Genomic DNA, 15,071 nt, shown 5'->3' with positions numbered 1-15,071 from the left:
GTGTAAAGAGCAAATGGTCATGCATTTGCCTCTGGCTGGAGTTCTGCAAACTTCTTTAACCAGACAATTCTGAATTTGGACCTCCACAGAGTCCTGACGAGCAAAAGAAAGCTCCGCTATCAGAGGAAGAGGAAAGCCTCTACTTTGAGAACTGTGGTGGTCCCCAGCCATTGTGCCCCTACACTTGCAGGACACCTGCCTGTCACAGGGCTGTGAGTAGGCGGTTGGTTCCCTCATTCGGAAGTCTTTTTTGTAAACAGGTCTCCACGACTGAAGAGGCATCCCTACCGGATATGTGATCTCATCAACTTTACAGGACGGAGATGTCCTTACTGTTGGGGGCCTGTAACCGACCCCTGATATGATGGAGAGGTCACAGAGAGTCTCAGAAGTACTACAGCTATTAATGGATTGTGTATGTAGATAGAGAGCTGAAGAGCAAAGAATAAAACGCTCACCTTACGATTTACTTTTGGAAGACTCAACATCTTTTTTTCACGTGTATTTGGATTGCAATACAAAGATCAGGGACTTTCTGATATAAGTTGTTTTGGAACTCATACACATAATCTTTATACTTGACAGTGGGTATAAATTCAGGCAATGTTCAAATTAATTTAAAAAGAGTGGCATAATGGTTTGTCCGATGCAATTTGGTTGGCCCTGGACTCCTGTCATTAACCTTTTGAACAATAAATGTTTAAGTGGTTCAATCTGTGTAAAAAAAAATCTGGCCCATTACACTATTTTTTTTTTTTAAAGTTTAGTCATTAAAACGCCAATTTGCAGAGTCATTCACCAGAATGACTGAGTCATTCACTCAGAGTAATAGCAGTACCAAATATGAACACAGATCGATTGAAAAAAAAAAAAAAAAGGTGAGGTTGGCGAAGGAAAAAATAAAGTTTTAAAAATAAAAGGAGTGCTAACATTTTAAAATATCACTTAGCTAAGCAATTTCACTTCCAGGAATTTATATAGCAGTAAATACAAGAAGAAAAATAACTAGATCTTATGATTATTTTAATGTCACATTGATTCTTCTATAGCAGAGTTAGCAAACTTTTCCTGTAAAGGGCCAGAGAGGAAGCATTTTAGGCTTTGTGAAGCAGACGGTTTGTCACAACTACTTAACTCAGCTGTTGAGCATGAAAGCAGCATGGACATAAGTATATGAATGAGCATGGCTATTTTTTTTTTAAAACATAAATAAATCTTCTTTATTTGCATCTGTATAAGTTTATTAGTGATATAAGTTAAGAAATACTCCACATTTAGTTTCTATATTTTTGAATAGTTAAGAAATTTTAGTTCATTGAAGGAAACATACATTTTTCAGTTGCTTAGAATAACATGAATAATTTGGTAAGTTTAAAGAGAAATGAGAAACAAAATAGTTAAAAAATATCAAGTACCAAAACTAAATCACTGAGATTAGAAAGACACGAAAATAATAATAATAATAATCTGTGTGTTATTTCTTTATAGATTATAAAACTATTAAAATTGAATGCTGTAAATACTAAGTTACTTTTATATCTTTTAAATCTTACCTCACATATATAATTACAAACATGACTGTTACACAAATATTTTACCCATTCATGTCAAATTTCTGTAACTGTGAAACTAATTGTGGGACAATAGGTTTAACATGCATACTTTATGGCATAAAACTATGGGATTCAATAAAAGGTTAGTAGTATATTCCTAAAACACTATGAAAATTATATATATTCTGGAAAAAATTCCCATGTAGTACAATTCTATAAAATTTCAACAACAGAAAATAGAGTATAGATTAATTAACAGAAACAAACTAAAAATAAAAATATACTAATAAGTTAGTAAGCCCAATCTCTTTGAAAGTATAAAATACATCCTCAGTTCAAGTGCTGAGAACTGTGAGGGACTGGCTCATGTAGTGGAGAGTCAAACAAGAGCATCACCTTGGACTTCTGAGCCCTCGCTGCGGTCCCCTCCTCCCCCACTGGGGACCTGATGATGCAGGGCTTGCCTTGAACCTCTCCAGCCTCCCTGGGCTGCAAGTGGAACAGTGAGTGCAAAAGGACCCCTTGGGAAAAGGTAGATTTTATGCTCTCTTTCCTGCAATTTTTGCCAATTCTGTTCAGTTTCCTGTCTTAGCTCAATGAGCTTTCTTTCTGCAGCCAGAGCTGCCAGGTAATTTTCTTGAGAATTTCTCTCATGGTGCCTAATCCATCTCTGATGGTAAGAAGCTGTACTCTCCATTTCCTTCTCCAGCTCTTCAGCCATCTTTCTGTAAGTGTCAGCTTGCTACTCTAGATCTTGTATGTTTTTATACACCTTAGTAATTTTGTTCTCCATGCCCAAGAGGACACTTTCCTGCTGGACTGATTCCCGGTGAAGTTGCAGGAGGCGATGTCGATGCACTTCGGGAAGGATTTGCCGTGTGTACTGAAGCTTTTCAATCTTATTTTCTAACTGTTCATTATCTTGCTGTAGCGGCCCCTGCTCATTTTCTAGATGTTTATTTCAACTTGTAAGTTCTTCATTGATTTGTTCCTTTACTTCCTTAATACGTTCATTCCATGCAGCATCTTCTAAGGCATGCAGGTGTAGAGTTCCATGAAGCTGAGCATTTTCATCCAAATGCTCAAGGATTTCTTCCTGGCATTGTTCTCCATTCTGCTGAGATGACTTTAAAATGTCTTTGGCCCCAGTCTCATTCCACTGCAGGGATTTGAATGTCTCATCGAGTGACTGTTTCTGTCCTTGACGATGACCCTGAATCATTCTGTGGAAGGAAAATCTTGGAGTCTCACGTTTCTGTTCTTTGTCCAGAATTTCTAATAAATCTTCAATTGGCAAGAGGAACTGGTTTGTATCCTTGTTAAGTGTTACAAGACACAGGGTTTGTAACATTGGAGGTGAAGTCTTCACTGCAGTTAACCTGAGGTCTTCACACAGTTTGGTAATCTCTCCTATCTGCTCAATGAATTCATGGTATTTTTCACATTGAGATGCAAGTTGCTTGGCTAGTGCTTTCGCCTTCAAACCACATCCACGGACTTGAATTATGAGAGCAATCAAAATAGCATATATTAAAATTTCCAAGGAAATTTCACGTAAAACCATAAAAACATTGGGCAGTTGTACAAGTATTAGCTGAAAAGACATTTTTGTGACTTTCATGGACCCAGAGCACCCTCAGATCTGCCTCTGGCCAGTAACTTCTGGTCTGTAACTGCCAGCTTGGAACCCTGAGAGTGTTCTATTTCAAACAAAAACAAGGGCCTGACAACAAAGAGAGACCATCAGTGTGATAGTTAGGAGGGAGGCAGGTTTTAGGAATGAGTTCACTAACTTTACTCTGGTCACCTATGTACATTATGGAAAAGGTTGATCATGGCTAGAGCAGACAAGTCCATAGGTTGATATCATTCTAAGCCCATGTATCCCCTCATGCAACCTTGAAGACCCCTGAAATACCATGCCATCCTCATTCTCCACGCATGACACTCAGGGTGTGATGTGGTGGTATAATAGGTGACACTCTGCCATGGAGCATTCACACACACTTGCCTGAAAAATAAGACTTCATATTCAGCAGATGTAATATTTTCACCTGCAACTTCCAAGTCTCATTTTTTCTTTAAAGGAGCCAGAATTTCCCTACACTGGGGACAGTCACACTCGTTTTGCTGCTCTTGGTATTTGTTTTCATATGTTTACATGTTTTGTTTCATCAATGAATAGAGTTAGAGGAAATAGGAGCCTCAGCAAGAAATAAATTCACTTTCCTATGCCAATTTTAAAACAGAGAGAATCAGTGAGAACTGGAAATCCCTTCACATTTCATGGATTTCCACTGAGCCATTTTGTCTCCATTCATCAATATATCCCGTGTGGGGATGGTTGTCCTTCAGATCTGATCAAATATCCCCAAAGCTTTCCATCAAGGGTCTATCATTTTCAGCATGATAACATGCCTGGGGCAGGTCTCTCAGCTCAGCACTCGCAGCTCAGCCTGGGCCTTTGGAGATGCAGAAAGGAATCACAACGGGGAAAGTTGTTATAACTCAGAGGCCTGGAGAGAAGACCAGCAGAGATCATCCTGTGCCTTCACAACTGTGGGGATGTATGAGTCCAAATTCCATAGAGCAGGCTGGAAGCCAGAAACTTCAATGATGGTTCTTTATGAATTCCCCAGGAAAGGCTGGCTGGCTGAAATAGAGATAAAAATTCTCTTCTGACTGCTGAAGTGATCACTTCTCCTTTTGGTGCCTTCAACTGATTGGATTAAACATCTGTCTTTGCTGAAGACTCTCTCCTAAGCTGATTGTAGATATAATCAGAGATGTAATTAAATTACTGATGATTTAAGTCCATGAAATGTCCTCTCAGTAAAAGTTGGGCCAGGGCTTGCAAGGCTTTAAAAGGAGTCACATAAATAGCCTAATGCTGAGCCTTCTCAGCTTTTTTTTTTTTTTTAATTTTTTATTAATTAAAAAAAATTACAAGAAACACAAACATTCCCAACACATACCCTCAGCAATTCACAATATCATCACATAGTTGCATATTCATCATCATGATCATTTCCCAGAACATTAGCATCAATTCAGAAAAAGAAATAAAAAGACAACAGAAAAATATAACAAAGAAAAAAAATTTTACATGCAATACCCCTTACTGATCCCTTTCATTGATTACTAGCATTTCAAACTAAACCTATTTTAACATTTGTTCCCCCTATTATTTATTTTTATTCCATATGTTCCTCTCATCTGTTGACAAGGTAGATAAAAGGAGCATCAGACACAAGGTTTTCACAATCACACAGTCACATTGTGAAAGCTATATTATTATACAATCATCATCAAGAAACATGGCTACTGGAACACAGCTCTACATTTTCAGGCAGTTCCCTCCAGCCTCTCCATTACATCTTGGATAACAAGGTGATATCTACTTAATGCACAATAGCCTCCAGGATAACCTCTCGACTCTGTTTGGAATCTCTCAGCCATTGACACTTTGTCTTATTTCACTTTTCCCCTTTTGGTCGAGAAGGTTTTCTCAGTCCCTTGATGCTAGGTCTCAGCTCATTCTAGAGTTTTTCTCAATCCCTTGATGCTGAATCTCAGCTCATTCTGGGATTTCTGTCCCACGCTGCCAGGAAGATCTGCACCCCTGGTAGTCATGTCCCACGTAGACAGGGGGAGGGTGGTGAGTCTGCTTGCTGTGTTGGCTGGAGAGAGAGGCCACATCTGAGCAACAAAAGAGGTTCTCTTGGGGGTGACTCTTAGGCTTAATTTTAAGTAGGCTTGACCTATCCCCTGTGGGCTTAAGTTTCATATGAACAAACCCCAAGACTGGGGGCTCAGCCTATAGCTTTAGTTGTTCACACTGCTTGTGAGAATATCAAGAATTCAACTTGGGGAAGTTGAGTTTCCCCGGTTCTCACCATTCCCCGAAGGGGACTTTGCAAATACTTTTCCACTCACTGATCAAATCACTCTGGGATTCATCAGGGCATCACCTGGGCAAAAACCAACAAACTCTCATGTCCTAAACAAAGTTCCACGTACTTAAGGTGTTCAATCAACTATCTACATAAGTTATATTAGGAGATGCACTAGTCAAAGTATAGATTTGTACCAAATAAACATTTTTTGTTTTAGTCTCACACATTAGTTGAAATTTTAAACTATTAAGTACCATCTATTTTCAGCACACTGCAGTAATGACATTCTTTTGTTCTTCCTCATGCAAAAACATTTTTTAAATTTGTACATTTAATCACTATCATTATACACTCTAGGCATTCCTAGATTACGCCATCTCAATCTCAATCATCTATCTTTCTTTGTGATTTCATTTATGCCCCAGCCCTCCTCCCTCTATCATCCTCATATGCAGTTTCATTCAGTGTTTTAACATAATTGTATTACAGTTAGGTAATACTGTGCTGTCCATTTCTGAGTTTTTATATTCAGTCCTGTTGCACAATCTGTATCCCTTCAGCTCCAATTACCCAATATCTCACCCTATTTCTATCTCCTGATGGTCTCTGTTACCAAGGAAATATTCCAAGTTTATTCACTAATGTCAGTTCATATCAGTGAGACCATACAGTATTTGTCCTTTTGTTTCTGGCTAATCACACTCAGCATAATGTCCTTAAGGTCCATTCATGTTGTTACATACTTCATAACTTTATTCTGTCTTATAGCTGCATAATATTCCATCTTATGTAAATATCACAGTTTGTTTAGTCAACTGTCTGTTGATGGACATTTTGGCTGTTTCCATCTCTTGGTAATTGTTAATAATGCTGTTATAAACATTGGTGTGTAAATGTCCATTTGTGTCCTTGGTCTCATGTCCTTTGAGTAGAAACAGCATATAGATGGGTCCTGTTTTTTAATCCATTCTGCCAGACTATGTCTTTTGATTGGAGAGTTTAATCCATTAACATTCAGTGTTAGTACTGCATGGGTAGTACTTTCTTCTACTGTTTTGCCTTCCGGATTTTATATGTCATATCTAATTTTCCTTCTTTTTACCTTTACTCATAGCCTTCCTTTCTACACTCTTCTCCATACCTCTCTCTTCTGTCTTTTCGTATCTGTCTGTAGTGTTCCCTTTAGTATTTCTTGCAGAGCTGGTCTCTTGGTCACAAATTCTCTGTGATTTTTTGTCTGAAAATGTTTTAATTTCTCCCTCATTTTTGAAGGACAGTTTTGCTGGATATAGAACTCTTGGTTGGCAGTTTTTCTCTTTTAATAATTTAAATATATTATCCCACTGTCTTCTTGCCTCCATGGTTTCTGCTGAGAGATCTGCACATAGTCTTATTGGGCTTCCCTTGTATGTGATGGATTGCTTTTCTCTTGCTGCTTTCAAGATCCTCTCTTTCTCTTTGACCTCTGATGTTCTGATTAGTAAAAGTCTTGGAGTATGTCTATTTGGATATATTCTGTTTGGCGTACGCTGCACTTCTTGGATCTGTAATTTTAAGTCTTTCATAAGAGTTGGGAAATTTTCAGTGATAATTTCCTCCATTAGTTTTTCTCCTTCTTTTCCCTTCTCTTCTCCTTCTGGGACACCCACAACATGTATATTCGTGTGCTTCATATTGTCTTTCAATTCCCTGAGTCCCTACTCATATTTTTCCTTTTTTTTCCCTATAGTTTCTGTTTCTTGTCGGATTTCAGATGTTCCGTCCTCCAGTTTAGAAATCCTATGTTCTGTCTCTCGAAATCTACCATTGTAGGTTTCCATTGTTTTTTTCATCTCTTCTACTGTGTCTTTCATTTCCATAAGTTCTGTGATTTGTTTTTTCAGACTTTCAGTTTCTTCTTTTTGTTCTTTCCTTGCCTTCTTTATATCCTCCCTCAATTCATTGATTTGGTTTTTGATGAGGTTTTCCATGTCTGTTCGTACATTCTGAATTGTTTCAGCTCCTCTATAAATTGTTGGTTTGTTCCTTTGACTGGGCCATATCTTCAATCTTCTTAGTGTGATTTGTTATTTTTTGCTGGCGTCTAGGCATTTAATTACCTTAATTAATTTATTCTGGAGATTGCTTTCACTTCTTTTATCTAGGGTTTTCTTGCTGGATGAATTTGTTGTCTATCTGTTCTTTGACGTTCCGTTCAGCTTTATCTGGACCTTTAGCTTAAGTTTTGTTTAACAGAGGAGAATTTTTCAGTTCTTGTTTTCTTGTTTCTTGCCTTGCTTGTGTGGTGCCTTTCCCAAACACACACTTAAGAGGGTCTACTTAGATATTATAGACCCCAGCCAGATTTTCCCAGACCAAACTGGCCTCCTATCAGGAGGAAAGAGTCACCTGCGTCGGTTTTCCCTGAGGGTGAGGCCCAGCAGGTTGAAAGACTTTCCTGTGGAGTCTCTGGACTCTGTTTTTCTTATCCTGCCCAGTATGTGGTGCTTGTCTGACTGCAGGTCCCACCAGCATAAGATGATGTGATACCTTTAACTTTGGCAGACTCTCCCTGCTGGGGACGTGATGGAGACAGAGGAGAGGTTGTAGGCTGGTTTTAATGGCTTCAAATTACCAAGCCCTGGTGTGTGAATTCCTTGATGGAGGGATTCCACCTGGGTGGGGCTTCACCTCTCCCCTGGGGAAGGCACAGGCTCCAGATAAGCCCCCAAAAGAGCTCACTTCTGCCTATGCCTGGGGCAGTTGCAGGCTGAAAAGTCCTGCCGCTGTATCCAGAGGCAGTCAAGTCACCTTGGTGCTGGGGCGAAAATGAGCAACTTCCACTTTGATCAGGTTCACCTAAGTTGGGGGCCTATTTTTAGTAGGCAGAATTTGTTAATTAATTCCACAATTGGTGTTTGATTGTGCCCAGTCCCTGCTGCTGGTAAAGTCTCTTTCCTTTCCCCTCTGGGAATAGCCTGTGGGGGAGGGGCGCTAGCCACCACAGCTTTGGGAACTCACGGTTCTGGGGGGTGCTCACAGCCGGTCCAGCTGGTCCAGACTGGGGTACGCTGTGTGTCTGGTCACTGACGTCGCCCCAGGAGCTGTTCTGTACTGTTTCTGGTTATCTAGTAGTTGTTCTCGAGGACGAACTAAAATGCGCACATTGTTAAGCCGCCATCTTGACCCGGAACCACATGGCTGTGTTTTAATAAAATTTTATTTCTGGATGCTGAAATCTGAATTTCACATAATTTTCAAGTGTCAAAAAATATTCTTTTGGTTTTTCAGCATTTAAAAATACATAAAACACTCGATGTCTGGTCATATTTAGCCTAAGACCTATGGTTTGCTGACATCTGTTCTTCTATATCATTTTTTAAAGGTTGATGGTATTCCATTGTATGGATGTACCACAAATTAACCAGTCCTCTATTACTAAAGTAGTCACTATTATGTTCACTATTGGGAATATGATTGGAATTAACATTTTAAAAAATTGTTATTGTGGTAAAATACATGTAACATAAAATTTATCACTTTACCCAATTTTGTTTTGTTTTCATTTTACCAAATTTTAAGTGTACAATTCAGTGGCATTAACTATATTTACAATGTTGTACAACAATCACCACTATTTCCAAAACTTTTTCATTATCCCAGAGACTGTACTCATTAAGTAATAACTCCCCATTTTCTCTTGCCCCCAGCATCTGGCAACTTTTAATGTAACTTTTGTCCCTATTAATTTGCCAATTATAGATATTTCATTTAAGGGAAATCAAGCAATAATTGACCTTTTGTGTCTGGATTATTTCACTTAGCATCATGTTTTCAAAGGCCATCCATGTTGTAACTTTTCTAGTTTGCTGTGAGAAATACCACATAATGGGTTGGCTTAAAGAATAGGACTTTATCATGGTTTGGGAGGCAAAAGTCACGATCTCCAGTGGCTGGTCTGCAGTGCTCTGATACTGGCTTGCAGTAAGCCTTAGGGTTCCTTGGTTTGCATTTCTTCTGTTGCCTGGTGATCTGTCTCCTTGTTCTCCACTGCGTTTTCTGGCCGCATCCAAATTTCCTCAGCCTAGTGAGGATTCCAGTCACATGGATTAAGGACCACACTGATTCAGTTTGATACCTCACCCTATTTAGATCTTTCAAGATCCTATTCACAAATGAGTCTACACCTTAACTAATCACCTACTCAAATGTCTTATTTACAAATGGGTTCACATCCACAGGAAAGGTGGATTAAGACTTGAGCTTATCTTTATGGGGGACAAGATCCAATCCTTAACAATGCATGCTATTGGATGTATTAGAAACTCATTCTTTTCTAATGGCCGATTAATACACTAATGTATGTATATACCATATTTTGTTTATCATTTATCTGTTGATGGGCATGGGTTGTTTCCACATTTTGTATATTGTGAAAAATGTTGCTTATGAACATTGGTATACAAGTACCTGTTTGTATACCTGTTTCCAATACTTTGGGGTATATACTTGGAAGAACTGAAAAGCAGGGACACATGAATAGCAATATGCACACAAATGTTTATTCATGATTGTGAATAGATGAAAACAGCTCAAATGTCTATCAGCTGACAAGTGAGATAAACAAACTGTGGTATACATATATATATAATATACACTGAAATATTATGTAGCTGTAAGAAGGAATAAAGTCACGAGGCATGCAACAACATGGATGAACCTTGAGGACATTACGTTGAGCAAAATAAAGCAGAAACAAAAGGACATACACTGTATGGTCTCACTAATGTGAACTAATTATAATGAGCAAAATCAGAGTTAAATGTGAGAGATAACCTATCAGGAGATAACCTATGTAGGCAGACTTTGGTCAAATGATGCTTAAGAACTAAAGAATGTTTAATAAGGTTGATGGTAAATGTTTGGAACTAGACAGTGCAATCTTTGTGATGGTAGCACAAAACTGTAAGTGTAAAAAGTGGAGTGTGAAGTATGGTTGAAAGAGAGAAGGCTAGGGTCATGTATGTCACCAGAAGGAAAGCTAGAGAGGATACTATACCAAAGTTAAATGGCAATAACAGAGGGATATAAGGGGTATGAGATTTTTTTTTCCAGAAGAAATGAGAATGTTCTTATATTGACTGTGGTAGTTGTTCTAGTTTGCTAGCTGCTGGGATGCAATATACCAGAAACAGAATGGCTTTTAAAAAGGGGAATTCAATGAGTTGCTAGTTTACAGTTCTAAGGACGAGAAAATGTCCTAATCAATTAAACAAGTCTATAGAAATGTCCAATCTAAGGCATTCAGGGAAAGATACCTTGGTTCAAGAAGGCCAATGAAATTCAGGGTTTCTCTCTCAAGTAGAAAGGCACACGGGGAACACGGTCAGGGTTCCTCTCTCATCTGGAAGGGCACATGGCAAACACGGCATCATCTGCTAGCTTCTCTTCTGGCTTCTGGTTTCATGAAGTTCCCCGGGAGGCATTTTCCTTCTTCATTTCCAAAGGTCGTTGACTTGTGGACTCTGCTTCGTGGTGCTGCAGCATTCTCTGTTCTCTCTGAATCGACTCCATTCTCCAAAATGTTTCCTCTTTTATAGGGCTCCAGAAACTTATCAAGATCCACCCAAATGGGTGGAGACATGTTGTCACCTGATCCAGTTTAACAATCACTCCTGATTGCATCACATCTCCAGGGAGATCTAATTACAGTTTCAAACATACAATGCTGAATACGGATTAGAAGAAATGGCTGCCTTTACAATATGGGATTAGGATTAAAACATGGCTTTTCTAGGGTACATATATCCTTTCAAACCAGCACAGTAGTGAATACATAACTTCGCGATTACACTAGAAGCCATAGATTATACACTTAGCATGGATTACATGGTGTGGGAATAAAACTTTAAATTAAAAAAAAATAGTCAAAATAAACAAACCAAAAACATAATTCATGGTACAAACCCAACATGAGTCAGCAAGGGGACTTGGCTCATCCTAGTCACTCGGAGACCTATCCCTGCCATCTCAATTCTAGGCTTTAGGATTCACTACAACAGGGCAGGAGGTAGGACGAATCATGTACTGGCTTTTACATGCTTTTGCTTAGAAATGACAAACTTCATTCCCTGACATTTCATTGGTTGAAGCAAGTCACTTAGCCATGCCTAACTTCAAGAGAACGGGGAAGTGTAATTTTCCCACATGTCAGGGGATGAGAAAAAGAAATATTGGTGAGCACAGTAATATCTCCCATCTTTTCATATCGATATACTTTGAATTTTGTGTCTATTACTACTTCTGACCACATCTTTTGGCACCAGATCTTGAACTGTCTTCTACTTATTTAGATCTACAAATAACTGGATATTTCTAAATTATACATTGTATTTCCCTTGTACATTGCATAGTTCCCAATGGACAACTGGTGAACAGATTCACATAACTAAAAATAATAACAACAATAACAACAATAATAAAAATAATAATTAGGGTGAAGGTTATTTCTCCTAAATCTCTTGATTTTATGGATTTGGAGGATGGTAGAGAAGATGACTCAGTAGGAACCTGGTATAGGCCTATTCTACTATTCTTCTTTCTTTCCAGAATAAAATAAAGAACAAGGCTGTCAGTCATTCATCTCATTTTTCACTCATATATTATTGCCAGTTTGCACTGCTTTGGATAGTAATGTATTTACATAGGTGGGTGAAACAAAGAACTGCTTTGAAACCTCACTTGAATAGACTTCTTTTTTTGCATGGGCAGGCACTAGGAATGAAATCCAGGTCTCTGGCATGGCAGACTAGAGCTCTGCCTGCTGAGCCACCGTGGCCCGCCCTTGAATCGACTTTTAATCTTCCCTGCTGTCCTTTCTAGTATCATTAACTAAAAGAAATACACTACAAAATGACCGCCAGTTAAACTGAACATACAAGGAATTAATTCAATTTTTCCAAACATTCAACTTAATCCTAAGACACAGATTAATAGAATTTTTTAATGCATAATGCATATGTATTTAATGCTTTATAACCTAAGTGTATATCAGTGTGAAGCTGCTAAATTATCTCACTTCCACACTGGACCATTATGAAGTTTTATAAATATATATATATATATATATATATATATATATGAAGGGCAATGTACTGATAAGGAATGATCACCAAAATATATTAAGGGAAAAGAGTATAAAACAATGTATGTAACAGACTATCATTTGTTTTTAAAGTATGTATTTATGTATACATGAATATATATACAACTGTCTAGAAAGATACACAAATGAAATAATTGTTACCACTAGAATAGAGATCAGAGACAATGTTCATTGTATGCCTTTTTGTACAGCTTATATATTTTTTAAAAATCATGTGCATGTATTTTATACTTAAAATTCTTTTCTAAAAGATTTTATGGGTTACCACATAGGACAATCTTACAAATTAATAAGACAAGAACTAAATAGCCAAATAGAGAAATGGTAAAGGAAAAGGAAGGACAGTTCATTAAAGAAATACAAATAACTCAAATGTTAAAAAGCACATAAAACATCCCAAATGAAGAAATGTATATAAAAATAAGAAAGAGCATCATTTCCCTGTTCTCCACATTGCAGAAATTAAATTCAAATTCAAATACAAATACAAATACAGCATCCAATACTGACAAGGGTATGGGAAACTTTCAGGTAGAAATATAAATCTTAAAAGAGGGCAATTTGGTGGTATCCATTAAAATTTAAATGTGTGGTCTATGATCCAACGGTCATTTATAAATATCCTTCAGAAACACTAAATTGAGTATACAAGGATCTTATCACCCAAGGATAAAGAAGAAATATGTCATGGTGTCCTAGAGTATCCTAAGACGCCTAGGCTCTGGCATCGAACTGCCTAGGTTCAAAATCCTATCTCTTAGCTTTATGATGTTGCCAAATTTCTTAATTTAATGGCTTTAGTTTCTTCATTTATAGAGATTACAGTATCTACCTCATAGAGTTGCTATGAGAATTAAAAAATTTAATGCAAATAAAGCACTTAGAACAATGTCTAGCTCATGGCAAGTGCTCAGTAAATGTGAGTTATTAAGGATGCTCATTGTGTCTCTTCTTGGGAAGGGAGGAGAAGAAAGGGAAGAGAGGAAAGGGAAAAAGAAAAAACTGCCAAACATGTTCCTCTCTCTGATATTTCAATACCATTTATATAGGATTGTCATGTGTGTAGTTTAACAATTACTATAATGCTATATTTAAAACTATTGACATTGAAAATTAGGTCCTATTTGTTATTCCTTATTGTTCAAAACAACCAAAAGGATGTCTGGCAAATCAAAAGATATCAAGGCAATCTTTAGATAGGCTGTGGATAATTTAATCAATGAGTAAGTCTAAGTTATAAATCTTATTGATATATATATATATATTGTTATATAAAAATCAGTTACCCATTGATTAAAAAAAAATGTAATGGATCAATGAGTACATGAAACAGGAATCAAACTCATTTTTGTTCTTAAATTAGGTAATATGCCAGGATAAAAGGCAAGCCAAACCTAGTATGCATTTATATGAGAGCACAGGAGACAGCTAAATTCCAAATCTACTTGTCAAAATTCTTAAGGAAAAAATAGATTAGAAACACGTCTCTCTCTCATCTTGCCTCACATATTAGGTGACGCACACCAAAAACTAAATGAATTCTACCCAATTTCCATAACACTGAGTTCTTATTTTAGATATACTCCCCAAAGGTATAAAGGGAGTCTTAATATTGGACTGGAAGAGGACAATTTTCCTACTCTGAAGCCAAGTCTCAATTATAATTTTTAAATGGTAAAAAATTATTTTTTCCTTCATTAAAAAATTAAACATTGCCAACTAATATCTCTTTTCATCTCCCCACCCTTGTGGTCAATGTAGTCAGTTTAGTATATATCTATTACTAGATATTTTTCCATATGTTTACATATTTAAATGTATCCAAAGAAAATAGTATTGTTTTCAAAATATTCAGTATTACTTTAGGTAACAATATACATACACATGATTTGACATAAAGGCTGTATCTATCTCTCTTCTAAGAGGATAGTTCCTTCTTTTAGGATTAAACTTGGGTTTTGCTCCTTTCTCTTCCCTCACTGGGAAGAATGCTTAACCCTAAGGTAAGGGAGGAAGAGCTTTGTGTCTACTGAAGCATTTCCCTCAACCTTACAATGTCTCTAGAGATGTCTTAACGGTACACACATATTATATCTCTGAGATGACTAAGGAAGGAGTCTCTATAAGAATCTGGGATTGACAGGTTTTCCTTTTTAATGAATACAGCAATGTATTTTAAATTTTATTTCCAAACAGACTTTCATCACTTCTGTCATATCCCCAGAGGATATGATTAAAATAAAAAGTATACAAAATATGTAGTCAAAGAATACCTCAATGATTTTTATACTGATGTGTGCCTAAGTACTAAAAGACTTCTTTGGAAACAATTGAATGGATTAAAGACAATTTTTTTTAAAAAATGAGTTTAAGAATTTTGGTAGGATCAATCACTCATCAGCAATTAAAAAAATCTGACTAAAACAAAAGAACAAATGATACTACCTCTAAGATAAATAGTTTAAAAATAAAGTGTTT

Source organism: Tamandua tetradactyla, chromosome 5, assembly GCF_023851605.1.
Source record: "Tamandua tetradactyla isolate mTamTet1 chromosome 5, mTamTet1.pri, whole genome shotgun sequence".
NCBI classification, from domain to species: Eukaryota; Metazoa; Chordata; class Mammalia; order Pilosa; family Myrmecophagidae; genus Tamandua; species Tamandua tetradactyla.
This window is presented reverse-complemented; position numbering follows the sequence as displayed.